The sequence below is a fragment of the Syngnathus scovelli genome, unplaced genomic scaffold (genome assembly GCF_024217435.2).
Source record: "Syngnathus scovelli strain Florida unplaced genomic scaffold, RoL_Ssco_1.2 HiC_scaffold_27, whole genome shotgun sequence".
In the NCBI taxonomy this organism is placed as follows: Eukaryota; Metazoa; Chordata; class Actinopteri; order Syngnathiformes; family Syngnathidae; genus Syngnathus; species Syngnathus scovelli.
In genome coordinates, this window is record NW_026061362.1 from 1723915 (window position 1) to 1750382 (window position 26468).

A 26468-nucleotide genomic window follows, 5' to 3' on the forward strand; every position below is an offset into this window, starting at 1 on the left:
AGGGAAGGGTGACCGTCCGGGAATACCAGGTGCTGAAAGCCTTTTTTTTTTTTTTTTCCCACGTCAATTGTGAAAGGAAACTTTTACCACAGCCATCAAGTCCCGCCGCTGCTTGGCATGGTTTCAGGGGCGATTGTGTCTATAAAATGAAAAATTCTGAGCGGTCTCACGGCTTACGGCCATACTACCCTGAGAGCGCCCGATCTCGTCCGATCTCGGAGGCTAAGCAGGGTCGGGCCTGGTAAGTACTTGGATGGGACACCGCCTGGGAATACCATTTACCGTAAGCTTTTTTTTTTTTTTTTTTTTTTCTTATGTGCACTTCAATCGTTTAAGCCAAGAACTTTTTACAGCACCCATCACGAATGGCATTCGGAAACTGCAAGCCTAGTTTGAACTCCGACACTGAAACTACAACACGAGTTTAAAACCTACATTGTGTGGCGACAGCCATAGCATTGCAGTTCACGTTTTTACCGCTAGAGGTCAGACTATGTACAGTGAATAAAGAGCATGGCTCCCTGTGAACTCAAAGCAGCAGTCTTTAGTTGTAAAAGAACCCAGCACAACACATTGCGCTTCCATGTAGTGTTTTTACCTTTTTCATGACATTTATTTTGATACAGCCAAATGCAGGTTTTGTGCACTTCACTTTTCCGTTGGGCATTCGCGTAGAACCCTATTCCAGTTACGGCCAGATTCTTTTAGACTAGTGGTCCCCAAACTTTCTTGCGCCACGGACCGGCTACGCGTCAGAAATATTTTTGCGGACCTGCCTTTATATATATAAATAAACAATAAATCAATATAAATAAATACTACATTTATAATAAGTATATATACCGTATTTGCCGGTGTATTGGTCGACCTTTTTCGATCCAAAATCGACCGAAAAAAATCGACCTCGACTTATACACCGAGTCATAAAATTTAACTTCGTATTCATCGCTTCAAATGTGATGGTAACCAAGGCCGTTTCTCATGCATCTCATTATGCGTTGCACTTAGAAAATTTGAACCGGGCGGCGTGCGCGAGTGCGCGGCCCGCTGGAAGTCGAATGAGGCGCCGCGACCACCTCCGCGGTGCTTATAAACAGCCGATCCGCTCGGCGGGGGCTATTTTCGGCCACTTGGCTCGTGCGCACGGCCTCCCGGATGTGCCGGGCGGGTGCGCGAGCTCGCCGGCCGCTGGAAGTCGAATGAGGCGCCGCGACCACCTCCGCGGTGCTTATAAACAGCCGATCCGCTCGGCGGGGGCTATTTTCGGCCACTTGGCTCGTGCGCACGGCCTCCCGGATGTGCCGGGCGGGTGCGCGAGCTCGCCGGCCGCTGGAAGTCGAATGAGGCGCCGCGACCACCTCCGCGGTGCTTATAAACAGCCGATCCGCTCGGCGGGGGCTATTTTCGGCCACTTGGCTCGTGCGCACGGCCTCCCGGATGTGCCGGGCGGGTGCGCGAGCTCGCCGGCCGCTGGAAGTCGAATGAGGCGCCGCGACCACCTCCGCGGTGCTTATAAACAGCCGATCCGCTCGGCGGGGGCTATTTTCGGCCACTTGGCTCGTGCGCACGGCCTCCCGGATGTGCCGGGCGGGTGCGCGAGCTCGCCGGCCGCTGGAAGTCGAATGAGGCGCCGCGACCACCTCCGCGGTGCTTATAAACAGCCGATCCGCTCGGCGGGGGCTATTTTCGGCCACTTGGCTCGTGCGCACGGCCTCCCGGATGTGCCGGGCGGGTGCGCGAGCTCGCCGACCGCTGTAAGTCGAATGAGGCGCCGCGACCACCTCCGCGGTGCTTATAAACAGCCGATCCGCTCGGCGGGGGCTATTTTCGGCCACTTGGCTCGTGCGCACGGCCTCCCGGATGTGCCGGGCGGGTGCGCGAGCTCGCCGGCCGCTGGAAGTCGAATGAGGCGCCGCGACCACCTCCGCGGTGCTTATAAACAGCCGATCCGCTCGGCGGGGGCTATTTTCGGCCACTTGGCTCGTGCGCACGGCCTCCCGGATGTGCCGGGCGGGTGCGCGAGCTCGCCGGAAGTCGAATGAGGCGCCGCGACCACCTCCGCGGTGCTTATAAACAGCCGATCCGCTCGGCGGGGGCTATTTTCGGCCACTTGGCTCGTGCGCACGGCCTCCCGGATGTGCCGGGCGGGTGCGCGAGCTCGCCGGCCGCTGGAAGTCGAATGAGGCGCCGCGACCACCTCCGCGGTGCTTATAAACAGCCGATCCGCTCGGCGGGGGCTATTTTCGGCCACTTGGCTCGTGCGCACGGCCTCCCGGATGTGCCGGGCGGGTGCGCGATCTCGCCGGCCGCTGGAAGTCGAATGAGGCGCCGCGACCACCTCCGCGGTGCTTATAAACCGCCGATCCGCTCGGCGGGGGCTATTTTCGGCCACTTGGCTCGTGCGCACGGCCTCCCGGATGTGCCGGGCGGGTGCGCGAGCTCGCCGGCCGCTGGAAGTCGAATGAGGCGCCGCGACCACCTCCGCGGTGCTTATAAACAGCCGATCCGCTCGGCGGGGGCTATTTTCGGCCACTTGGCTCGTGCGCACGGCCTCCCGGATGTGCCGGGCGGGTGCGCGAGCTCGCCGGCCGCTGGAAGTCGAATGAGGCGCCGCGACCACCTCCGCGGTGCTTATAAACAGCCGATCTGCTCGGCGGGGGCTATTTTCGGCCACTTGGCTCGTGCGCACGGCCTCCCGGATGTGCCGGGCGGGTGCGCGAGCTCGCCGGCCGCTGGAAGTCGAATGAGGCGCCGCGACCACCTCCGCGGTGCTTATAAACAGCCGATCCGCTCGGCGGGGGCTATTTTCGGCCACTTGGCTCGTGCGCACGGCCTCCCGGATGTGCCGGGCGGGTGCGCGAGCTCGCCGGCCGCTGGAAGTCGAATGAGGCGCCGCGACCACCTCCGCGGTGCTTATAAACAGCCGATCCGCTCGGCGGGGGCTATTTTCGGCCACTTGGCTCGTGCGCACGGCCTCCCGGATGTGCCGGGCGGGTGCGCGAGCTCGCCGGAAGTCGAATGAGGCGCCGCGACCACCTCCGCGGTGCTTATAAACAGCCGATCCGCTCGGCGGGGGCTATTTTCGGCCACTTGGCTCGTGCGCACGGCCTCCCGGATGTGCCGGGCGGGTGCGCGAGCTCGCCGGCCGCTGGAAGTCGAATGAGGCGCCGCGACCACCTCCGCGGTGCTTATAAACAGCCGATCCGCTCGGCGGGGGCTATTTTCGGCCACTTGGCTCGTGCGCACGGCCTCCCGGATGTGCCGGGCGGGTGCGCGATCTCGCCGGCCGCTGGAAGTCGAATGAGGCGCCGCGACCACCTCCGCGGTGCTTATAAACAGCCGATCCGCTCGGCGGGGGCTATTTTCGGCCACTTGGCTCGTGCGCACGGCCTCCCGGATGTGCCGGGCGGGTGCGCGAGCTCGCCGGCCGCTGGAAGTCGAATGAGGCGCCGCGACCACCTCCGCGGTGCTTATAAACAGCCGATCCGCTCGGCGGGGGCTATTTTCGGCCACTTGGCTCGTGCGCACGGCCTCCCGGATGTGCCGGGCGGGTGCGCGGGCTCGCCGGCCGCTGGAAGTCGAATGAGGCGCCGCGACCACCTCCTCGGTGCTTATAAACAGCCGATCCGCTCGGCGGGGGCTATTTTCGGCCACTTGGCTCGTGCGCACGGCCTCCCGGATATGCCGGGCGGGTGCGCGAGCTCGCCGGCCGCTGGAAGTCGAATGAGGCGCCGCGACCACCTCCGCGGTGCTTATAAACAGCCGATCCGCTCGGCGGGGGCTATTTTCGGCCACTTGGCTCGTGCGCACGGCCTCCCGGATGTGCCGGGCGGGTGCGCGAGCTCGCCGGCCGCTGGAAGTCGAATGAGGCGCCGCGACCACCTCCGCGGTGCTTATAAACAGCCGATCCGCTCGGCGGGGGCTATTTTCGGCCACTTGGCTCGTGTGCACGGCCTCCCGGATGTGCCGGGCGGGTGCGCGAGCTCGCCGGCCGCTGGAAGTCGAATGAGGCGCCGCGACCACCTCCGCGGTGCTTATAAACAGCCGATCCGCTCGGCGGGGGCTATTTTCGGCCACTTGGCTCGTGCGCACGGCCTCCCGGATGTGCCGGGCGGGTGCGCGAGCTCGCCGGCCGCTGGAAGTCGAATGAGGCGCCCGACCACCTCCGCGGTGCTTATAAACAGCCGATCCGCTCGGCGGGGGCTATTTTCGGCCACTTGGCTCGTGCGCACGGCCTCCCGGATGTGCCGGGCGGGTGCGCGAGCTCGCCGGCCGCTGGAAGTCGAATGAGGCGCCGCGACCACCTCCGCGGTGCTTATAAACAGCCGATCCGCTCGGCGGGGGCTATTTTCGGCCACTTGGCTCGTGCGCACGGCCTCCCGGATGTGCCGGGCGGGTGCGCGAGCTCGCCGGCCGCTTGAAGTCGAATGAGGCGCCGCGACCACCTCCGCGGTGCTTATAAACAGCCGATCCGCTCGGCGGGGGCTATTTTCGGCCACTTGGCTCGTGCGCACGGCCTCCCGGATGTGCCGGGCGGGTGCGCGAGCTCGCCGGCCGCTGGAAGTCGAATGAGGCGCCGCGACCACCTCCGCGGTGCTTATAAACAGCCGATCCGCTCGGCGGGGGCTATTTTCGGCCACTTGGCTCGTGCGCACGGCCTCCCGGATGTGCCGGGCGGGTGCGCGAGCTCGCCGGCCGCTGGAAGTCGAATGAGGCGCCGCGACCACCTCCGCGGTGCTTATAAACAGCCGATCCGCTCGGCGGGGGCTATTTTCGGCCACTTGGCTCGTGCGCACGGCCTCCCGGATGTGCCGGGCGGGTGCGCGAGCTCGCCGCCCGCCGGAAGTCGAATGAGGCGCCGCGACCACCTCCGCGGTGCTTATAAACAGCCGATCCGCTCGGCGGGGGCTATTTTCGGCCACTTGGCTCGTGCGCACGGCCTCCCGGATGTGCCGGTCGGGTGCGCGAGCTCGCCGGCCGCTGGAAGTCGAATGAGGCGCCGCGACCACCTCCGCGGTGCTTATAAACAGCCGATCCGCTCGGCGGGGGCTATTTTCGGCCACTTGGCTCGTGCGCACGGCCTCCCGGATGTGCCGGGCGGGTGCGCGAGCTCGCTGGCCGCTGGAAGTCGAATGAGGCGCCGCGACCACCTCCGCGGTGCTTATAAACAGCCGATCCGCTCGGCGGGGGCTATTTTCGGCCACTTGGCTCGTGCGCACGGCCTCCCGGATGTGCCGGGCGGGTGCGCGAGCTCGCCGGCCGCTGGAAGTCGAATGAGGCGCCGCGACCACCTCCGCGGTGCTTATAAACAGCCGATCCGCTCGGCGGGGGCTATTTTCGGCCACTTGGCTCGTGCGCACGGCCTCCCGGATGTGCCGGGCGGGTGCGCGAGCTCGCCGGCCGCTGGAAGTCGAATGAGGCGCCGCGACCACCTCCGCGGTGCTTATAAACAGCCGATCCGCTCGGCGGGGGCTATTTTCGGCCACTTGGCTCGTGCGCACGGCCTCCCGGATGTGCCGGGCGGGTGCGCGAGCTCGCCGGCCGCTGGAAGTCGAATGAGGCGCCGCGACCACCTCCGCGGTGCTTATAAACAGCCGATCCGCTCGGCGGGGGCTATTTTCGGCCACTTGGCTCGTGCGCACGGCCTCCCGGATGTGCCGGGCGGGTGCGCGAGCTCGCCGGCCGCTGGAAGTCGAATGAGGCGCCGCGACCACCTCCGCGGTGCTTATAAACAGCCGATCCGCTCGGCGGGGGCTATTTTCGGCCACTTGGCTCGTGCGCACGGCCTCCCGGATGTGCCGGGCGGGTGCGCGGGCTCGCCGGCCGCTGGAAGTCGAATGAGGCGCCGCGACCACCTCCGCGGTGCTTATAAACAGCCGATCCGCTCGGCGGGGGCTATTTTCGGCCACTTGGCTCGTGCGCACGGCCTCCCGGATGTGCCGGGCGGGTGCGCGAGCTCGCCGGCCGCTGGAAGTCGAATGAGGCGCCGCGACCACCTCCGCGGTGCTTATAAACAGCCGATCCGCTCGGCGGGGGCTATTTTCGGTCACTTGGCTCGTGCGCACGGCCTCCCGGATGTGCCGGGCGGGTGCGCGAGCTCGCCGGCCGCTGGAAGTCGAATGAGGCGCCGCGACCACCTCCGCGGTGCTTATAAACAGCCGATCCGCTCGGCGGGGGCTATTTTCGGCCACTTGGCTCGTGCGCACGGCCTCCCGGATGTGCCGGGCGGGTGCGCGAGCTCGCCGGCCGCTGGAAGTCGAATGAGGCGCCCGACCACCTCCGCGGTGCTTATAAACAGCCGATCCGCTCGGCGGGGGCTATTTTCGGCCACTTGGCTCGTGCGCACGGCCTCCCGGATGTGCCGGGCGGGTGCGCGAGCTCGCCGGCCGCTGGAAGTCGAATGAGGCGCCGCGACCACCTCCGCGGTGCTTATAAACAGCCGATCCGCTCGGCGGGGGCTATTTTCGGCCACTTGGCTCGTGCGCACGGCCTCCCGGATGTGCCGGGCGGGTGCGCGAGCTCGCCGGCGGCTGGAAGTCCAATGAGGCGCCGCGATCTCCTCCGCGGTGCTTATAAAGTGCCGATCCGCTCGGCTTGGAGCTATTTCCGGCCTCCCGTTGGTGCCGGGCGGCGTGCGCGAGCTCGCCGGCCGCGATCTCCTCCGCGGTGCTTATAAACAGCAGCATGCGCACGGCCTCCCAGAATTTGAACACATTTCGTCAATAAATTTCGCATATTGAATTTTGAAGTTTAATATAATGCAACAATTGAGCTCGACTTATACAAAGGATATATCATAAAATCGTAAATTTCCGTCGAATTTTAGGGGGTCGACTTATACACCGAGTCGACCTGTACACCGGCAAATACGGTAAATACGATTAAATAAAATGATACGACTGGCATAAAAACAAATATAAACCACATAAAAATAAAAGTCACCATTACGTTGAATTATTGGGAGCACCGAGCTTGTTTCTCAGAAACGAGCCGGTCCCATCCAGGCGTAATCGGAGACAATGAAACCCGAAGTGGTTAAGGTTTGTCTTTTAATGCAGGATGCTTGGTCTCCATGTGCCGAAGCAGTTTTGAAGGCTTCATTGGCTCGCTCTAGTTTCAGGGGCGATTGTGTCTATAAAATGCAAAATGTTGGGTCACCTCACGGCTTACGGCCATACTACCCTGAGAACGCCCGATCTCGTCCGATCTCGGAAGCTAAGCAGGGTCGGGCCTGGTTAGTACTTGGATGGGAGACCGCCTGGGAATACCAGGTGCTGTAAGCTTTTTCTTTTTCTTATGTGCACTTCAATCGTTTAAGAAGCTATTTTTTACAACACCCATCACGAATGGCATCCGGAAACAGCAAGCCTAATTTAAACTCCGACATTGAAACTATAACACGAGTTTGAAAGCTATATTATGTGGTGACATCCACAGCATTGTAGTTAAATTTTTTACCGCTAGAGAGCAGACTATGTACAGTGAGCATGGCTCCCTGTGAACTCAAAGCAGCAGGCTTGACTTGTAAAAGAACCCAACACAACACTTCCATGAAGTAATTGTACTAAGTTCATTTTGTTTTTCCTTATTTAATCACTTCACTGGTTTCTTTTATATCAAACAAATTGTTTTAGGTTATTCACCTGACATGTTGATCCATCAGCTGATAAAGACGCGTCACCATCACATCTGTGACACTCTGATGAAGGCGGAAGAAACCGCCGAAACATGTCAGGTGAATAACCTAAAACAATTTGTTTGATATAAAAGAAACCAGTGAAGTGACTTCCATGAAGTGTTTTTAAACTTTTCAAGGCATTTATTTTGATTCAGCAAAATGCAGGTCGCAACGGCAAATTCGTGCTACCGCATAAAAAGCTGTCAATAACTTTTCATGATAGCCATGTTTCTAGAAAACACCAAAAGCCTTGGAAGAAAGCCTGTTTCGGCCCTGGTTGTAAAAAAAACAAAAAAAAAAAACAAAAGGGAAGGGTGACCGTCCGGGAATACCAGGTGCTGAAAGCCTTTTTTTTTTTTTTTTTCCCACGTCAATTGTGAAAGGAAACTTTTACCACAGCCATCAAGTCCCGCCGCTGCTTGGCATGGTTTCAGGGGCGATTGTGTCTATAAAATGAAAAATTCTGAGCGGTTTCACGGCTTACGGCAATACTACCCTGAGAGCGCCCGCTCTCGTCCGATCTCGGAGGCTAAGCAGGGTCGGGCCTGGTTAGTACTTGGATGGGAGACCGCCTGGGAATACCAGTTACCGAAAGCTTTTTTTTTTTTTTTTTTTTTCTTATGTGCACTTCAATCGTTTAAGCCAAGAACTTTTTACAGCACCCATCACGAATGGCATTCGGAAACTGCAAGCCTAGTTTGAACTCCGACACTGAAACTACAACACGAGTTTAAAACCTACATTGTGTGGCGACAGCCATAGCATTGCAGTTCACGTTTTTACCGCTAGAGGACAGACTATGTACAGTGAATAAAGAGCATGGCTCCCTGTGAACTCAAAGCAGCAGTCTTTACTTGTAAAAGAACCCAGCACAACACATTGCGCTTCCATGTAGTGTTTTTACCTTTTTCATGACATTTATTTTGATACAGCCAAATGCAGGTTTTGTGCACTTCACTTTTCCGTTGGGCATTCGCGTAGAACCCTATTCCAGTTACGGCCAGATTCTTTTAGACTAGTGGTCCCCAAACTTTCTTGCGCCACGGACCGGCTACGCGTCAGAAATATTTTTGCGGACCTGCCTTTATATATATAAATAAACAATAAATCAATATAAATAAATACTACATTTATAATAAGTATATATACCGTATTTGCCGGTGTATTGGTCGACCTTTTTCGATCCAAAATCGACCGAAAAAAATCGACCTCGACTTATACACCGAGTCATAAAATTTAACTTCGTATTCATCGCTTCAAATGTGATGGTAACCAAGGCCGTTTCTCATGCATCTCATTGTGCGTTGCACTTAGAAAATTTGAACCGGGCGGCGTGCGCGAGTGCGCGGCCCGCTGGAAGTCGAATGAGGCGCCGCGACCACCTCCGCGGTGCTTATAAACAGCCGATTCGCTCGGCGGGGGCTATTTTCGGCCACTTGGCTCGTGCGCACGGCCTCCCGGATGTGCCGGGCGGGTGCGCGATCTCGCCGGCCGCTGGAAGTCGAATGAGGCGCCGCGACCACCTCCGCGGTGCTTATAAACAGCCGATCCGCTTGGCGGGGGCTATTTTCGGCCACTTGGCTCGTGCGCACGGCCTCCCGGATGTGCCGGGCGGGTGCGCGAGCTCGCCGGCCGCTGGAAGTCGAATGAGGCGCCGCGACCACCTCCGCGGTGCTTATAAACTGCCGATCCGCTCGGCGGGGGCTATTTTCGGCCACTTGGCTCGTGCGCACGGCCTCCCGGATGTGCCGGGCGGGTGCGCGAGCTCGCCGGCCGCTTGAAGTCGAATGAGGCGCCGCGACCACCTCCGCGGTGCTTATAAACAGCCGATCCGCTCGGCGGGGGCTATTTTCGGCCACTTGGCTCGTGCGCACGGCCTCCCGGATGTGCCGGGCGGGTGCGCGAGCTCGCCGCCCGCCGGAAGTCGAATGAGGCGCCGCGACCACCTCCGCGGTGCTTATAAACAGCCGATCCGCTCGGCGGGTGCTATTTTCGGCCACTTGGCTCGTGCGCACGGCCTCCCGGATGTGCCGGGCGGGTGCGCGAGCTCGCCGGCCGCTGGAATTCGAATGAGGCGCCGCGACCACCTCCGCGGTGCTTATAAACGGCCGATCCGCTCGGCGGGGGCTATTTTCGGCCACTTGGCTCGTGCGCACGGCCTCCCGGATGTGCCGGGCGGGTGCGCGAGCTCGCCGGGCGCTGGAAGTCGAATGAGGCGCCGCGACCACCTCCGCGGTGCTTATAAACAGCCGATCCGCTCGGCGGGGGCTATTTTCGGCCACTTGGCTCGTGCGCACGGCCTCCCGGATGTGCCGGGCGGGTGCGCGAGCTCGCCGGCCGCTGGAAGTCGAATGAGGCGCCGCGACCACCTCCGCGGTGCTTATAAACAGCCGATCCGCTCGGCGGGGGCTATTTTCGGCCACTTGGCTCGTGCGCACGGCCTCCCGGATGTGCCGGGCGGGTGCGCGAGCTCGCCGGCCGCTGGAAGTCGAATGAGGCGCCGCGACCACCTCCGCGGTGCTTATAAACAGCCGATCCGCTCGGCGGGGGCTATTTTCGGCCACTTGGCTCGTGCGCACGGCCTCCCGGATGTGCCGGGCGGGTGCGCGAGCTCGCCGGCCGCTGGAAGTCGAATGAGGCGCCGCGACCACCTCCGCGGTGCTTATAAACAGCCGATCCGCTCGGCGGGGGCTATTTTCGGCCACTTGGCTCGTGCGCACGGCCTCCCGGATGTGCCGGGCGGGTGCGCGAGCTCGCCGGCCGCTGGAAGTCGAATGAGGCGCCGCGACCACCTCCGCGGTGCTTATAAACAGCCGATCCGCTTGGCGGGGGCTATTTTCGGCCACTTGGCTCGTGCGCACGGCCTCCCGGATGTGCCGGGCGGGTGCGCGAGCTCGCCGGCCGCTGGAAGTCGAATGAGGCGCCGCGACCACCTCCGCGGTGCTTATAAACTGCTGATCCGCTCGGCGGGGGCTATTTTCGGCCACTTGGCTCGTGCGCACGGCCTCCCGGATGTGCCGGGCGGGTGCGCGAGCTCGCCGGCCGCTTGAAGTCGAATGAGGCGCCGCGACCACCTCCGCGGTGCTTATAAACAGCCGATCCGCTCGGCGGGGGCTATTTTCGGCCACTTGGCTCGTGCGCACGGCCTCCCGGATGTGCCGGGCGGGTGCGCGAGCTCGCCGCCCGCCGGAAGTCGAATGAGGCGCCGCGACCACCTCCGCGGTGCTTATAAACAGCCGATCCGCTCGGCGGGTGCTATTTTCGGCCACTTGGCTCGTGCGCACGGCCTCCCGGATGTGCCGGGCGGGTGCGCGAGCTCGCCGGCCGCTGGAATTCGAATGAGGCGCCGCGACCACCTCCGCGGTGCTTATAAACGGCCGATCCGCTCGGCGGGGGCTATTTTCGGCCACTTGGCTCGTGCGCACGGCCTCCCGGATGTGCCGGGCGGGTGCGCGAGCTCGCCGGGCGCTGGAAGTCGAATGAGGCGCCGCGACCACCTCCGCGGTGCTTATAAACAGCCGATCTGCTCGGCGGGGGCTATTTTCGGCCACTTGGCTCGTGCGCACGGCCTCCCGGATGTGCCGGGCGGGTGCGCGAGCTCGCCGGCCGCTGGAAGTCGAATGAGGCGCCGCGACCACCTCCGCGGTGCTTATAAACAGCCGATCCGCTCGGCGGGGGCTATTTTCGGCCACTTGGCTCGTGCGCACGGCCTCCCGGATGTGCCGGGCGGGTGCGCGAGCTCGCCGGCCGCTGGAAGTCGAATGAGGCGCCGCGACCACCTCCGCGGTGCTTATAAACAGCCGATCCGCTCGGCGGGGGCTATTTTCGGCCACTTGGCTCGTGCGCACGGCCTCCCGGATGTGCCGGGCGGGTGCGCGAGCTCGCCGGCCGCTGGAAGTCGAATGAGGCGCCGCGACCACCTCCGCGGTGCTTATAAACAGCCGATCCGCTCGGCGGGGGCTATTTTCGGCCACTTGGCTCGTGCGCACGGCCTCCCGGATGTGCCGGGCGGGTGCGCGAGCTCGCCGCCCGCCGGAAGTCGAATGAGGCGCCGCGACCACCTCCGCGGTGCTTATAAACAGCCGATCCGCTCGGCGGGGGCTATTTTCGGCCACTTGGCTCGTGCGCACGGCCTCCCGGATGTGCCGGGCGGGTGCGCGAGCTCGCCGGCCGCTGGAAGTCGAATGAGGCGCCGCGACCACCTCCGCGGTGCTTATAAACAGCCGATCCGCTCGGCGGGGGCTATTTTCGGCCACTTGGCTCGTGCGCACGGCCTCCCGGATGTGCCGGGCGGGTGCGCGATCTCGCCGGCCGCTGGAAGTCGAATGAGGCGCCGCGACCACCTCCGCGGTGCTTATAAACAGCCGATCCGCTCGGCGGGGGCTATTTTCGGCCACTTGGCTCGTGCGCACGGCCTCCCGGATGTGCCGGGCGGGTGCGCGAGCTCGCCGGCCGCTGGAAGTCGAATGAGGCGCCGCGACCACCTCCGCGGTGCTTATAAACAGCCGATCCGCTCGGCGGGGGCTATTTTCGGCCACTTGGCAGGTGCGCACGGCCTCCCGGATGTGCCGGGCGGGTGCGCGAGCTCGCCGGCCGCTGGAAGTCGAATGAGGCGCCGCGACCACCTCCGCGGTGCTTATAAACAGCCGATCCGCTCGGCGGGGGCTATTTTCGGCCACTTGGCTCGTGCGCACGGCCTCCCGGATGTGCCGGGCGGGTGCGCGAGCTCGCCGGCCGCTGGAAGTCGAATGAGGCGCCGCGACCACCTCCGCGGTGCTTATAAACAGCCGATCCGCTCGGCGGGGGCTATTTTCGGCCACTTGGCTTGTGCGCACGGCCTCCCGGATGTGCCGGGCGGGTGCGCGAGCTCGCCGGCCGCTGGAAGTCGAATGAGGCGCCGCGACCACCTCCGCGGTGCTTATAAACAGCCGATCCGCTCGGCGGGGGCTATTTTCGGCCACTTGGCTCGTGCGCACGGCCTCCCGGATGTGCCGGGCGGGTGCGCGAGCTCGCCGGCCGCTGGAAGTCGAATGAGGCGCCGCGACCACCTCCGCGGTGCTTATAAACAGCCGATCCGCTCGGCGGGGGCTATTTTCGGCCACTTGGCTCGTGCGCACGGCCTCCCGGATGTGCCGGGCGGGTGCGCGAGCTCGCCGGCCGCTGGAAGTCGAATGAGGCGCCGCGACCACCTCCGCGGTGCTTATAAACAGCCGATCCGCTCGGCGGGGGCTATTTTCGGCCACTTGGCTTGTGCGCACGGCCTCCCGGATGTGCCGGGCGGGTGCGCGAGCTCGCCGGCCGCTGGAAGTCGAATGAGGCGCCGCGACCACCTCCGCGGTGCTTATAAACAGCCGATCCGCTCGGCGGGGGCTATTTTCGGCCACTTGGCTCGTGCGCACGGCCTCCCGGATGTGCCGGGCGGGTGCGCGGGCTCGCCGGCCGCTGGAAGTCGAATGAGGCGCCGCGACCACCTCCTCGGTGCTTATAAACAGCCGATCCGCTCGGCGGGGGCTATTTTCGGCCACTTGGCTCGTGCGCACGGCCTCCCGGATATGCCGGGCGGGTGCGCGAGCTCGCCGGCCGCTGGAAGTCGAATGAGGCGCCGCGACCACCTCCGCGGTGCTTATAAACAGCCGATCCGCTCGGCGGGGGCTATTTTCGGCCACTTGGCTCGTGCGCACGGCCTCCCGGATGTGCCGGGCGGGTGCGCGAGCTCGCCGGCCGCTGGAAGTCGAATGAGGCGCCGCGACCACCTCCGCGGTGCTTATAAACAGCCGATCCGCTCGGCGGGGGCTATTTTCGGCCACTTGGCTCGTGCGCACGGCCTCCCGGATGTGCCGGGCGGGTGCGCGAGCTCGCCGCCCGCCGGAAGTCGAATGAGGCGCCGCGACCACCTCCGCGGTGCTTATAAACAGCCGATCCGCTCGGCGGGGGCTATTTTCGGCCACTTGGCTCGTGCGCACGGCCTCCAGGATGTGCCGGGCGGGTGCGCGATCTCGCCGGCCGCTGGAAGTCGAATGAGGCGCCGTGACCACCTCCGCGGTGCTTATAAACCGCCGATCCGCTCGGCGGGGGCTATTTTCGGCCACTTGGCTCGTGCGCACGGCCTCCCGGATGTGCCGGGCGGGTGCGCGAGCTCGCCGGCCGCTGGAAGTCGAATGAGGCGCCGCGACCACCTCCGCGGTGCTTATAAACAGCCGATCCGCTCGGCGGGGGCTATTTTCGGCCACTTGGCTCGTGCGCACGGCCTCCCGGATGTGCCGGGCGGGTGCGCGAGCTCGCCGGCCGCTTGAAGTCGAATGAGGCGCCGCGACCACCTCCGCGGTGCTTATAAACAGCCGATCCGCTCGGCGGGGGCTATTTTCGGCCACTTGGCTCGTGCGCACGGCCTCCCGGATGTGCCGGGCGGGTGCGCGAGCTCGCCGGCCGCTGGAAGTCGAATGAGGCGCCGCGACCACCTCCGCGGTGCTTATAAACAGCCGATCCGCTCGGCGGGGGCTGTTTTCGGCCACTTGGCTCGTGCGCACGGCCTCCCGGATGTGCCGGGCGGGTGCGCGAGCTCGCCGGCCGCTGGAAGTCGAATGAGGCGCCGCGACCACCTCCGCGGTGCTTATAAACAGCCGATCCGCTCGGCCGGGGCTATTTTCGGCCACTTGGCTCGTGCGCACGGCCTCCCGGATGTGCCGGGCGGGTGCGCGAACTCGCCGCCCGCCGGAAGTCGAATGAGGCGCCGCGACCACCTCCGCGGTGCTTATAAACAGCCGATCCGCTCGGCGGGGGCTATTTTCGGCCACTTGGCTCGTGCGCACGGCCTCCCGGATGTGCCGGTCGGGTGCGCGAGCTCGCCGGCCGCTGGAAGTCGAATGAGGCGCCGCGACCACCTCCGCGGTGCTTATAAACAGCCGATCCGCTCGGCGGGGGCTATTTTCGGCCACTTGGCTCGTGCGCACGGCCTCCCGGATGTGCCGGGCGGGTGCGCGAGCTCGCTGGCCGCTGGAAGTCGAATGAGGCGCCGCGACCACCTCCGCGGTGCTTATAAACAGCCGATCCGCTCGGCGGGGGCTATTTTCGGCCACTTGGCTCGTGCGCACGGCCTCCCGGATGTGCCGGGCGGGTGCGCGAGCTCGCCGGCCGCTGGAAGTCGAATGAGGCGCCGCGACCACCTCCGCGGTGCTTATAAACAGCCGATCCGCTCGGCGGGGGCTATTTTCGGCCACTTGGCTCGTGCGCACGGCCTCCCGGATGTGCCGGGCGGGTGCGCGGGCTCGCCGGCCGCTGGAAGTCGAATGAGGCGCCGCGACCACCTCCGCGGTGCTTATAAACAGCCGATCCGCTCGGCGGGGGCTATTTTCGGCCACTTGGCTCGTGCGCACGGCCTCCCGGATGTGCCGGGCGGGTGCGCGAGTTCGCCGGCCGCTGGAAGTCGAATGAGGCGCCGCGACCACCTCCGCGGTGCTTATAAACAGCCGATCCGCTCGGCGGGGGCTATTTTCGGTCACTTGGCTCGTGCGCACGGCCTCCTTGATGTGCCGGGCGGGTGCGCGAGCTCGCCGGCCGCTGGAAGTCGAATGAGGCGCCGCGACCACCTCCGCGGTGTTTATAAACCGCCGATCCGCTCGGCGGGGGCTATTTTCGGCCACTTGGCTCGTGCGCACGGCCTCCCGGATGTGCCGGGCGGGTGCGCGATCTCGCCGGCCGCTGGAAGTCGAATGAGGCGCCGCGACCACCTCCGCGGTGCTTATAAACAGCCGATCCGCTCGGCGGGGGCTATTTTCGGCCACTTGGCTCGTGCGCACGGCCTCCCGGATGTGCCGGGCGGGTGCGCGAGCTCGCCGGCCGCCGGAAGTCGAATGAGGCGCCGCGACCACCTCCGCGGTGCTTATAAACAGCCGATCCGCTCGGCGGGGGCTATTTTCGGCCACTTGGCTCGTGCGCACGGCCTCCCGGATGTGCCGGGCGGGTGCGCGAGCTCGCCGGCCGCTGGAAGTCGAATGAGGCGCCGCGACCACCTCCGCGGTGCTTATAAACAGCCGATCCGCTCGGCGGGGGCTATTTTCGGCCACTTGGCTCGTGCGCACGGCCTCCCGGATGTGCCGGGCGGGTGCGCGAGCTCGCCGACCGCTGTAAGTCGAATGAGGCGCCGCGACCACCTCCGCGGTGCTTATAAACAGCCGATCCGCTCGGCGGGGGCTATTTTCGGCCACTTGGCTCGTGCGCACGGCCTCCCGGATGTGCCGGGCGGGTGCGCGAGCTCGCCGGCGGCTGGAAGTCCAATGAGGCGCCGCGATCTCCTCCGCGGTGCTTATAAAGTGCCGATCCGCTCGGCTTGGAGCTATTTCCGGCCTCCCGTTGGTGCCGGGCGGCGTGCGCGAGCTCGCCGGCCGCGATCTCCTCCGCGGTGCTTATAAACAGCAGCATGCGCACGGCCTCCCAGAATTTGAACACATTTCGTCAATAAATTTCGCATATTGAATTTTGAAGTTTAATATAATGCAACAATTGAGCTCGACTTATACAAAGGATATATCATAAAATCGTAAATTTCCGTGGAATTTTAGGGGGTCGACTTATACACCGAGTCGACCTGTACACCGGCAAATACGGTAAATACGATTAAATAAAATGATACGACTGGCATAAAAACAAATATAAACCACATAAAAATAAAAGTCACCATTACGTTGAATTATTGGGAGCACCGAGCTTGTTTCTCAGAAACGAGCCGGTCCCATCCAGGCGTAATCGGAGACAATGAAACCCGAAGTGGTTAAGGTTTGTCTTTTAATGCAGGATGCTTGGTCTCCATGTGCCGAAGCAGTTTTGAAGGCTTCATTGGCTCGCTCGCTAGTTTCAGGGGCGATTGTGTCTATAAAATGCAAAATGTTGGGTCACCTCACGGCTTACGGCCATACTACCCTGAGAACGCCCGATCTCGTCCAATCTCGGAAGCTAAGCAGGGTCGGGCCTGGTTAGTACTTGGATGGGAGACCGCCTGGGAATACCAGGTGCTGTAAGCTTTTTCTTTTTCTTATGTGCACTTCAATCGTTTAAGAAGCTATTTTTTACAACACCCATCACGAATGGCATCCGGAAACAGCAAGCCTAATTTAAACTCCGACATTGAAACTATAACACGAGTTTGAAAGCTATATTATGTGGTGACATCCACAGCATTGTAGTTAAATTTTTTACCGCTAGAGAGCAGACTATGTACAGTGAGCATGGCTCCCTGTGAACTCAAAGCAGCAGGCTTGACTTGTAAAAGAACCCAACACAACACTTCCATGAAGTAATTGTACTAAGTTCATTTTGTTTTTCCTTATTTAATCACTTCACTGGTTTCTTTTATATCAAACAAATTGTTTTAGGTTATTCACCTGACATGTTGATCCATCAGCTGATAAAGACGCGTCACCATCACATCTGTGACACTCTGATGAAGGCGGAAGAAACCGCCGAAACATGTCAGGTGAATAACCTAAAACAATTTGTTTGATATAAAAGAAACCAGTGAAGTGACTTCCATGAAGTGTTTTTAAACTTTTCAAGGCATTTATTTTGATTCAGCAAAATGCAGGTCGCAACGGCAAATTCGTGCTACCGCATAAAAAGCTGTCAATAACTTTTCATGATAGCCATGTTTCCAGAAAACACCAAAAGCCTTGGAAGAAAGCCTGTTTCGGCCCTGGTTGTAAAAAAAACAAAAAAAAAACAAAAGGGAAGGGTGACCGTCCGGGAATACCAGGTGCTGAAAGCCTTTTTTTTTTTTTTTTCCCACGTCAATTGTGAAAGGAAACTTTTACCACAGCCATCAAGTCCCGCCGCTGCTTGGCATGGTTTCAGGGGCGATTGTGTCTATAAAATGAAAAATTCTGAGCGGTCTCACGGCTTACGGCAATACTACCCTGAGAGCGCCCGCTCTCGTCCGACCTCGGAGGCTAAGCAGGGTCGGGCCTGGTTAGTACTTGGATGGGAGACCGCCTGGGAATACCAGTTACCGTAAGCTTTTTTTTTTTTTTTTTTTTTTCTTATGTGCACTTCAATCGTTTAAGCCAAGAACTTTTTACAGCACCCATCACGAATGGCATTCGGAAACTGCAAGCCTAGTTTGAACTCCGACACTGAAACTACAACACGAGTTTAAAACCTACATTGTGTGGCGACAGCCATAGCATTGCAGTTCACGTTTTTACCGCTAGAGGACAGACTATGTACAGTGAATAAAGAGCATGGCTCCCTGTGAACTCAAAGCAGCAGTCTTTACTTGTAAAAGAACCCAGCACAACACATTGCGCTTCCATGTAGTGTTTTTACCTTTTTCATGACATTTATTTTGATACAGCCAAATGCAGGTTTTGTGCACTTCACTTTTCCGTTGGGCATTCGCGTAGAACCCTATTCCAGTTACGGCCAGATTCTTTTAGACTAGTGGTCCCCAAACTTTCTTGCGCCACGGACCGGCTACGCGTCAGAAATATTTTTGCGGACCTGCCTTTATATATATAAATAAACAATAAATCTATATAAATAAATACTACATTTATAATAAATATATATAAATAGGAGGCGGCTCGGTGGCGCACTGGGTAGCACGTCCGCCTCACAGTTAGGAGGGTGCGGGTTCGATTCCACCTCCGGCCCTCCCTGTGTGGAGTTTGCATGTTCTCCCCGGGCCCGCGTGGGTTTTCTCCGGGCACTCCGGTTTCCTCCCACATTCCAAAAACATGCTTGGTAGGCCGATTGAAGACTCCAAATTGTCCCTAGGTGTGAGTGTGAGTGCGATTGGTTGTCTGTCTCTGTGTGCCCTGCGATTGGCTGGCAACCAGTTCAGGGTGTCCCCCGCCTACTGCCCGATGACGGCTGGGATAGGCTCCAGCACGCCCGCGACCCCCGTGGGGACTAAGCGGTTCAGAAAATGGATGGATGGATGGATATATAAATAGGATTAAATAAAATGATACGACTGGCATAAAAACAAATATAAACCACATAAAAATAAAAGTCACCATTACGTTGAATTATTGGGAGCACCGAGCTTGTTTCTCAGAAACGAGCCGGTCCCATCCAGGCGTAATCGGAGACAATGAAACCCGAAGTGGTTAAGGTTTGTCTTTTAATGCAGGATGCTTGGTCTCCATGTGCCGAAGCAGTTTTGAAGGCTTCATTGGCTTGCTCGCTAGTTTCAGGGGCGATTGTGTCTATAAAATGCAAAATGTTGGGTCACCTCACGGCTTACGGCCATACTACCCTGAGAACGCCTGATCTCGTCTTATCTCGGAAGCTAAGCAGGGTCGGGCCTGGTTAGTACTTGGATGGGAGACTGCCTGGGAATACCAGGTGCTGTAAGCTTTTTCTTTTTCTTATGTGCACTTCAAGCTCTTTTTTTTTTTTTTTTTTCTTCTTATGTGCACTTCAATCGTTTAAGCCAAGACCTTTTTACAACACCCATCACGAATGGCATTCGGAAACTGCAAGCCTAGTTTGAACTCCGACACTGAAACTACAACACGAGTTCAAAACCTCTATGTACAGTGAATAAAGAGCATGGCTCCCTGTGAACTCAAAGCAGCAGTCTTTACTTGTAAAAGAACCCAGCACAACACATTGCGCTTCCATGTAGTGTTTTTACCTTTTTCATGACATTTATTTTGATACAGCCAAATGCAGGTTTTGTGCACTTCACTTTTCCGTTGGGCATTCGCGTAGAACCCTATTCCAGTTACGGCCAGATTCTTTTAGACTAGTGGTCCCCAACCTTTCTTGCGCCACGGACCGGCTACGCGTCAGAAATATTTTTGCGGACCTGCCTTTATATATATAAATAAACAATAAATCAATATAAATAAATACTACATTTATAATAAGTATATATACCGTATTTGCCGGTGTATTGGTCGACCTTTTTCGATCCAAAATCGACCGAAAAAAATCGACCTCGACTTATACACCGAGTCATAAAATTTAACTTCGTATTCATCGCTTCAAATGTGATGGTAACCAAGGCCGTTTCTCATGCATCTCATTGTGCGTTGCACTTAGAAAATTTGAACCGGGCGGCGTGCGCGAGTGCGCGGCCCGCTGGAAGTCGAATGAGGCGCCGCGACCACCTCCGCGGTGTTTATAAACCGCCGATCCGCTCGGCGGGGGCTATTTTCGGCCACTTGGCTCGTGCGCACGGCCTCCCGGATGTGCCGGGCGGGTGCGCGATCTCGCCGGCCGCTGGAAGTCGAATGAGGCGCCGCGACCACCTCCGCGGTGCTTATAAACAGCCGATCCGCTCGGCGGGGGCTATTTTCGGCCACTTGGCTCGTGCGCACGGCCTCCCGGATGTGCCGGGCGGGTGCGCGAGCTCGCCGGCCGCTGGAAGTCGAATGAGGCGCCGCGACCACCTCCGCGGTGCTTATAAACAGCCGATCCGCTCGGCGGGGGCTATTTTCGGCCACTTGGCTCGTGCGCACGGCCTCCCGGATGTGCCGGGCGGGTGCGCGAGCTCGCCGGCCGCTGGAAGTCGAATGAGGCGCCGCGACCACCTCCGCGGTGCTTATAAACAGCCGATCCGCTCGGCGGGGGCTATTTTCGGCCACTTGGCTCGTGCGCACGGCCTCCCGGATGTGCCGGGCGGGTGCGCGAGCTCGCCGACCGCTGTAAGTCGAATGAGGCGCCGCGACCACCTCCGCGGTGCTTATAAACAGCCGATCCGCTCGGCGGGGGCTATTTTCGGCCACTTGGCTCGTGCGCACGGCCTCCCGGATGTGCCGGGCGGGTGCGCGAGCTCGCCGGCCGCTGGAAGTCGAATGAGGCGCCGCGACCACCTCCGCGGTGCTTATAAACAGCCGATCCGCTCGGCGGGGGCTATTTTCGGCCACTTGGCTCGTGCGCACGGCCTCCCGGATGTGCCGGGCGGGTGCGCGAGCTCGCCGCCCGCCGGAAGTCGAATGAGGCGCCGCGACCACCTCCGCGGTGCTTATAAACAGCCGATCCGCTCGGCGGGGGCTATTTTCGGCCACTTGGCTCGTGCGCACGGCCTCCCGGATGTGCCGGGCGGGTGCGCGAGCTCGCCGGCCGCTGGAAGTCGAATGAGGCGCCGCGACCACCTCCGCGGTGCTTATAAACAGCCGATCCGCTCGGCGGGGGCTATTTTCGGCCACTTGGCTCGTGCGCACGGCCTCCCGGATGTGCCGGGCGGGTGCGCGATCTCGCCGGCCGCTGGAAGTCGAATGAGGCGCCGCGACCACCTCCGCGGTGCTTATAAACAGCCGATCCGCTCGGCGGGGGCTATTTTCGGCCACTTGGCTCGTGCGCACGGCCTCCCGGATGTGCCGGGCGGGTGCGCGAGCTCGCCGGCCGCTGGAAGTCGAATGAGGCGCCGCGACCACCTCCGCGGTGCTTATAAACAGCCGATCCGCTCGGCGGGGGCTATTTTCGGCCACTTGGCTCGTGCGCACGGCCTCCCGGATGTGCCGGGCGGGTGCGCGAGCTCGCCGGCCGCTGGAAGTCGAATGAGGCGCCGCGACCACCTCCGCGGTGCTTATAAACAGCCGATCCGCTCGGCGGGGGCTATTTTCGGCCACTTGGCTCGTGCGCACGGCCTCCCGGATGTGCCGGGCGGGTGCGCGAGCTCGCCGGCCGCTGGAAGTCGAATGAGGCGCCGCGACCACCTCCGCGGTGCTTATAAACAGCCGATCCGCTCGGCGGGGGCTATTTTCGGCCACTTGGCTTGTGCGCACGGCCTCCCGGATGTGCCGGGCGGGTGCGCGAGCTCGCCGGCCGCTGGAAGTCGAATGAGGCGCCGCGACCACCTCCGCGGTGCTTATAAACAGCCGATCCGCTCGGCGGGGGCTATTTTCGGCCACTTGGCTCGTGCGCACGGCCTCCCGGATGTGCCGGGCGGGTGCGCGAGCTCGCCGGCCGCTGGAAGTCGAATGAGGCGCCGCGACCACCTCCGCGGTGCTTATAAACAGCCGATCCGCTCGGCGGGGGCTATTTTCGGCCACTTGGCTCGTGCGCACGGCCTCCCGGATGTGCCGGGCGGGTGCGCGAGCTCGCCGCCCGCCGGAAGTCGAATGAGGCGCCGCGACCACCTCCGCGGTGCTTATAAACAGCCGATCCGCTCGGCGGGGGCTATTTTCGGCCACTTGGCTCGTGCGCACGGCCTCCAGGATGTGCCGGGCGGGTGCGCGATCTCGCCGGCCGCTGGAAGTCGAATGAGGCGCCGTGACCACCTCCGCGGTGCTTATAAACCGCCGATCCGCTCGGCGGGGGCTATTTTCGGCCACTTGGCTCGTGCGCACGGCCTCCCGGATGTGCCGGGCGGGTGCGCGAGCTCGCCGGCCGCTGGAAGTCGAATGAGGCGCCGCGACCACCTCCGCGGTGCTTATAAACAGCCGATCCGCTCGGCGGGGGCTATTTTCGGCCACTTGGCTCGTGCGCACGGCCTCCCGGATGTGCCGGGCGGGTGCGCGAGCTCGCCGGCCGCTTGAAGTCGAATGAGGCGCCGCGACCACCTCCGCGGTGCTTATAAACAGCCGATCCGCTCGGCGGGGGCTATTTTCGGCCACTTGGCTCGTGCGCACGGCCTCCCGGATGTGCCGGGCGGGTGCGCGAGCTCGCCGGCCGCTGGAAGTCGAATGAGGCGCCGCGACCACCTCCGCGGTGCTTATAAACAGCCGATCCGCTCGGCGGGGGCTGTTTTCGGCCACTTGGCTCGTGCGCACGGCCTCCCGGATGTGCCGGGCGGGTGCGCGAGCTCGCCGGCCGCTGGAAGTCGAATGAGGCGCCGCGACCACCTCCGCGGTGCTTATAAACAGCCGATCCGCTCGGCCGGGGCTATTTTCGGCCACTTGGCTCGTGCGCACGGCCTCCCGGATGTGCCGGGCGGGTGCGCGAACTCGCCGCCCGCCGGAAGTCGAATGAGGCGCCGCGACCACCTCCGCGGTGCTTATAAACAGCCGATCCGCTCGGCGGGGGCTATTTTCGGCCACTTGGCTCGTGCGCACGGCCTCCCGGATGTGCCGGTCGGGTGCGCGAGCTCGCCGGCCGCTGGAAGTCGAATGAGGCGCCGCGACCACCTCCGCGGTGCTTATAAACAGCCGATCCGCTCGGCGGGGGCTATTTTCGGCCACTTGGCTCGTGCGCACGGCCTCCCGGATGTGCCGGGCGGGTGCGCGAGCTCGCTGGCCGCTGGAAGTCGAATGAGGCGCCGCGACCACCTCCGCGGTGCTTATAAACAGCCGATCCGCTCGGCGGGGGCTATTTTCGGCCACTTGGCTCGTGCGCACGGCCTCCCGGATGTGCCGGGCGGGTGCGCGAGCTCGCCGGCCGCTGGAAGTCGAATGAGGCGCCGCGACCACCTCCGCGGTGCTTATAAACAGCCGATCCGCTCGGCGGGGGCTATTTTCGGCCACTTGGCTCGTGCGCACGGCCTCCCGGATGTGCCGGGCGGGTGCGCGAGCTCGCCGGCCGCTGGAAGTCGAATGAGGCGCCGCGACCACCTCCGCGGTGCTTATAAACAGCCGATCCGCTCGGCGGGGGCTATTTTCGGCCACTTGGCTCGTGCGCACGGCCTCCCGGATGTGCCGGGCGGGTGCGCGAGCTCGCCGACCGCTGGAAGTCGAATGAGGCGCCGCGACCACCTCCGCGGTGCTTATAAACAGCCGATCCGCTCGGCGGGGGCTATTTTCGGCCACTTGGCTCGTGCGCACGGCCTCCCGGATGTGCCGGGCGGGTGCGCGAGCTCGCCGGCCGCTGGAAGTCGAATGAGGCGCCGCGACCACCTCCGCGGTGCTTATAAACAGCCGATCCGCTCGGCGGGGGCTATTTTCGGCCACTTGGCTCGTGCGCACGGCCTCCCGGATGTGCCGGGCGGGTGCGCGAGCTCGCCGGAAGTCGAATGAGGCGCCGCGACCACCTCCGCGGTGCTTATAAACAGCCGATCCGCTCGGCGGGGGCTATTTTCGGCCACTTGGCTCGTGCGCACGGCCTCCCGGATGTGCCGGGCGGGTGCGCGAGCTCGCCGGCCGCTGGAAGTCGAATGAGGCGCCGCGACCACCTCCGCGGTGCTTATAAACAGCCGATCCGCTCGGCGGGGGCTATTTTCGGCCACTTGGCTCGTGCGCACGGCCTCCCGGATGTGCCGGGCGGGTGCGCGAGCTCGCCGCCCGCCGGAAGTCGAATGAGGCGCCGCGACCACCTCCGCGGTGCTTATAAACAGCCGATCCGCTCGGCGGGGGCTATTTTCGGCCACTTGGCTCGTGCGCACGGCCTCCCGGATGTGCCGGGCGGGTGCGCGAGCTCGCCGGCCGCTGGAAGTCGAATGAGGCGCCGCGACCACCTCCGCGGTGCTTATAAACAGCCGATCCGCTCGGCGGGGGCTATTTTCGGCCACTTGGCTCGTGCGCACGGCCTCCCGGATGTGCCGGGCGGGTGCGCGAGCTCGCCGACCGCTGTAAGTCGAATGAGGCGCCGCGACCACCTCCGCGGTGCTTATAAACAGCCGATCCGCTCGGCGGGGGCTATTTTCGGCCACTTGGCTCGTGCGCACGGCCTCCCGGATGTGCCGGGCGGGTGCGCGAGCTCGCCGGCCGCTGGAAGTCGAATGAGGCGCCGCGACCACCTCCGCGGTGCTTATAAACAGCCGATCCGCTCGGCGGGGGCTATTTTCGGCCACTTGGCTCGTGCGCACGGCCTCCCGGATGTGCCGGGCGGGTGCGCGAGCTCGCCGCCCGCCGGAAGTCGAATGAGGCGCCGCGACCACCTCCGCGGTGCTTATAAACAGCCGATCCGCTCGGCGGGGGCTATTTTCGGCCACTTGGCTCGTGCGCACGGCCTCCCGGATGTGCCGGGCGGGTGCGCGAGCTCGCCGGCCGCTGGAAGTCGAATGAGGCGCCGCGACCACCTCCGCGGTGCTTATAAACAGCCGATCCGCTCGGCGGGGGCTATTTTCGGCCACTTGGCTCGTGCGCACGGCCTCCCGGATGTGCCGGGCGGGTGCGCGAGCTCGCCGGCCGCTGGAAGTCGAATGAGGCGCCGCGACCACCTCCGCGGTGCTTATAAACAGCCGATCCGCTCGGCGGGGGCTATTTTCGGCCACTTGGCTTGTGCGCACGGCCTCCCGGATGTGCCGGGCGGGTGCGCGAGCTCGCCGGCCGCTGGAAGTCGAATGAGGCGCCGCGACCACCTCCGCGGTGCTTATAAACAGCCGATCCGCTCGGCGGGGGCTATTTTCGGCCACTTGGCTCGTGCGCACGGCCTCCCGGATGTGCCGGGCGGGTGCGCGGGCTCGCCGGCCGCTGGAAGTCGAATGAGGCGCCGCGACCACCTCCTCGGTGCTTATAAACAGCCGATCCGCTCGGCGGGGGCTATTTTCGGCCACTTGGCTCGTGCGCACGGCCTCCCGGATATGCCGGGCGGGTGCGCGAGCTCGCCGGCCGCTGGAAGTCGAATGAGGCGCCGCGACCACCTCCGCGGTGCTTATAAACAGCCGATCCGCTCGGCGGGGGCTATTTTCGGCCACTTGGCTCGTGCGCACGGCCTCCCGGATGTGCCGGGCGGGTGCGCGAGCTCGCCGGCCGCTGGAAGTCGAATGAGGCGCCGCGACCACCTCCGCGGTGCTTATAAACAGCCGATCCGCTCGGCGGGGGCTATTTTCGGCCACTTGGCTCGTGCGCACGGCCTCCCGGATGTGCCGGGCGGGTGCGCGAGCTCGCCGCCCGCCGGAAGTCGAATGAGGCGCCGCGACCACCTCCGCGGTGCTTATAAACAGCCGATCCGCTCGGCGGGGGCTATTTTCGGCCACTTGGCTCGTGCGCACGGCCTCCAGGATGTGCCGGGCGGGTGCGCGATCTCGCCGGCCGCTGGAAGTCGAATGAGGCGCCGTGACCACCTCCGCGGTGCTTATAAACCGCCGATCCGCTCGGCGGGGGCTATTTTCGGCCACTTGGCTCGTGCGCACGGCCTCCCGGATGTGCCGGGCGGGTGCGCGAGCTCGCCGGCCGCTGGAAGTCGAATGAGGCGCCGCGACCACCTCCGCGGTGCTTATAAACAGCCGATCCGCTCGGCGGGGGCTATTTTCGGCCACTTGGCTCGTGCGCACGGCCTCCCGGATGTGCCGGGCGGGTGCGCGAGCTCGCCGGCCGCTTGAAGTCGAATGAGGCGCCGCGACCACCTCCGCGGTGCTTATAAACAGCCGATCCGCTCGGCGGGGGCTATTTTCGGCCACTTGGCTCGTGCGCACGGCCTCCCGGATGTGCCGGGCGGGTGCGCGAGCTCGCCGGCCGCTGGAAGTCGAATGAGGCGCCGCGACCACCTCCGCGGTGCTTATAAACAGCCGATCCGCTCGGCGGGGGCTGTTTTCGGCCACTTGGCTCGTGCGCACGGCCTCCCGGATGTGCCGGGCGGGTGCGCGAGCTCGCCGGCCGCTGGAAGTCGAATGAGGCGCCGCGACCACCTCCGCGGTGCTTATAAACAGCCGATCCGCTCGGCCGGGGCTATTTTCGGCCACTTGGCTCGTGCGCACGGCCTCCCGGATGTGCCGGGCGGGTGCGCGAGCTCGCCGGCCGCTGGAAGTCGAATGAGGCGCCGCGACCACCTCCGCGGTGCTTATAAACAGCCGATCCGCTCGGCGGGGGCTATTTTCGGCCACTTGGCTCGTGCGCACGGCCTCCCGGATGTGCCGGGCGGGTGCGCGAGCTCGCCGGCCGCTGGAAGTCGAATGAGGCGCCGCGACCACCTCCGCGGTGCTTATAAACAGCCGATCCGCTCGGCGGGGGCTATTTTCGGCCACTTGGCTCGT

General features: G+C 62.7%; 3 non-coding genes and 3 pseudogenes across 3 annotated transcripts; all 6 read left to right on the forward strand.

Annotated features, from left to right (window-relative positions):
• The first annotated feature begins 171 nt into the window (after window positions 1–171).
• Window positions 172–290, forward strand: LOC125993201 (5S ribosomal RNA; annotated as a pseudogene).
• Window positions 291–7164: 6874 nt separating this feature from the next.
• On the forward strand, window positions 7165–7283 carry LOC125993187 (5S ribosomal RNA). Its single transcript, XR_007490064.1, has one exon. It is a non-coding gene; the product is annotated as a 5S ribosomal RNA (ribosomal RNA).
• An 873-nt stretch (window positions 7284–8156) lies between these two features.
• LOC125993209 (5S ribosomal RNA) lies at window positions 8157–8275 on the forward strand (annotated as a pseudogene).
• An 8301-nt stretch (window positions 8276–16576) lies between these two features.
• On the forward strand, window positions 16577–16695 carry LOC125993277 (5S ribosomal RNA). Its single transcript, XR_007490106.1, has one exon. It is a non-coding gene; the product is annotated as a 5S ribosomal RNA (ribosomal RNA).
• Window positions 16696–17565: 870 nt separating this feature from the next.
• LOC125993207 (5S ribosomal RNA) lies at window positions 17566–17684 on the forward strand (annotated as a pseudogene).
• Window positions 17685–18908: 1224 nt separating this feature from the next.
• LOC125993281 (5S ribosomal RNA) lies at window positions 18909–19027 on the forward strand. Its single transcript, XR_007490110.1, has one exon. It is a non-coding gene; the product is annotated as a 5S ribosomal RNA (ribosomal RNA).
• Window positions 19028–26468: the final 7441 nt, after the last annotated feature.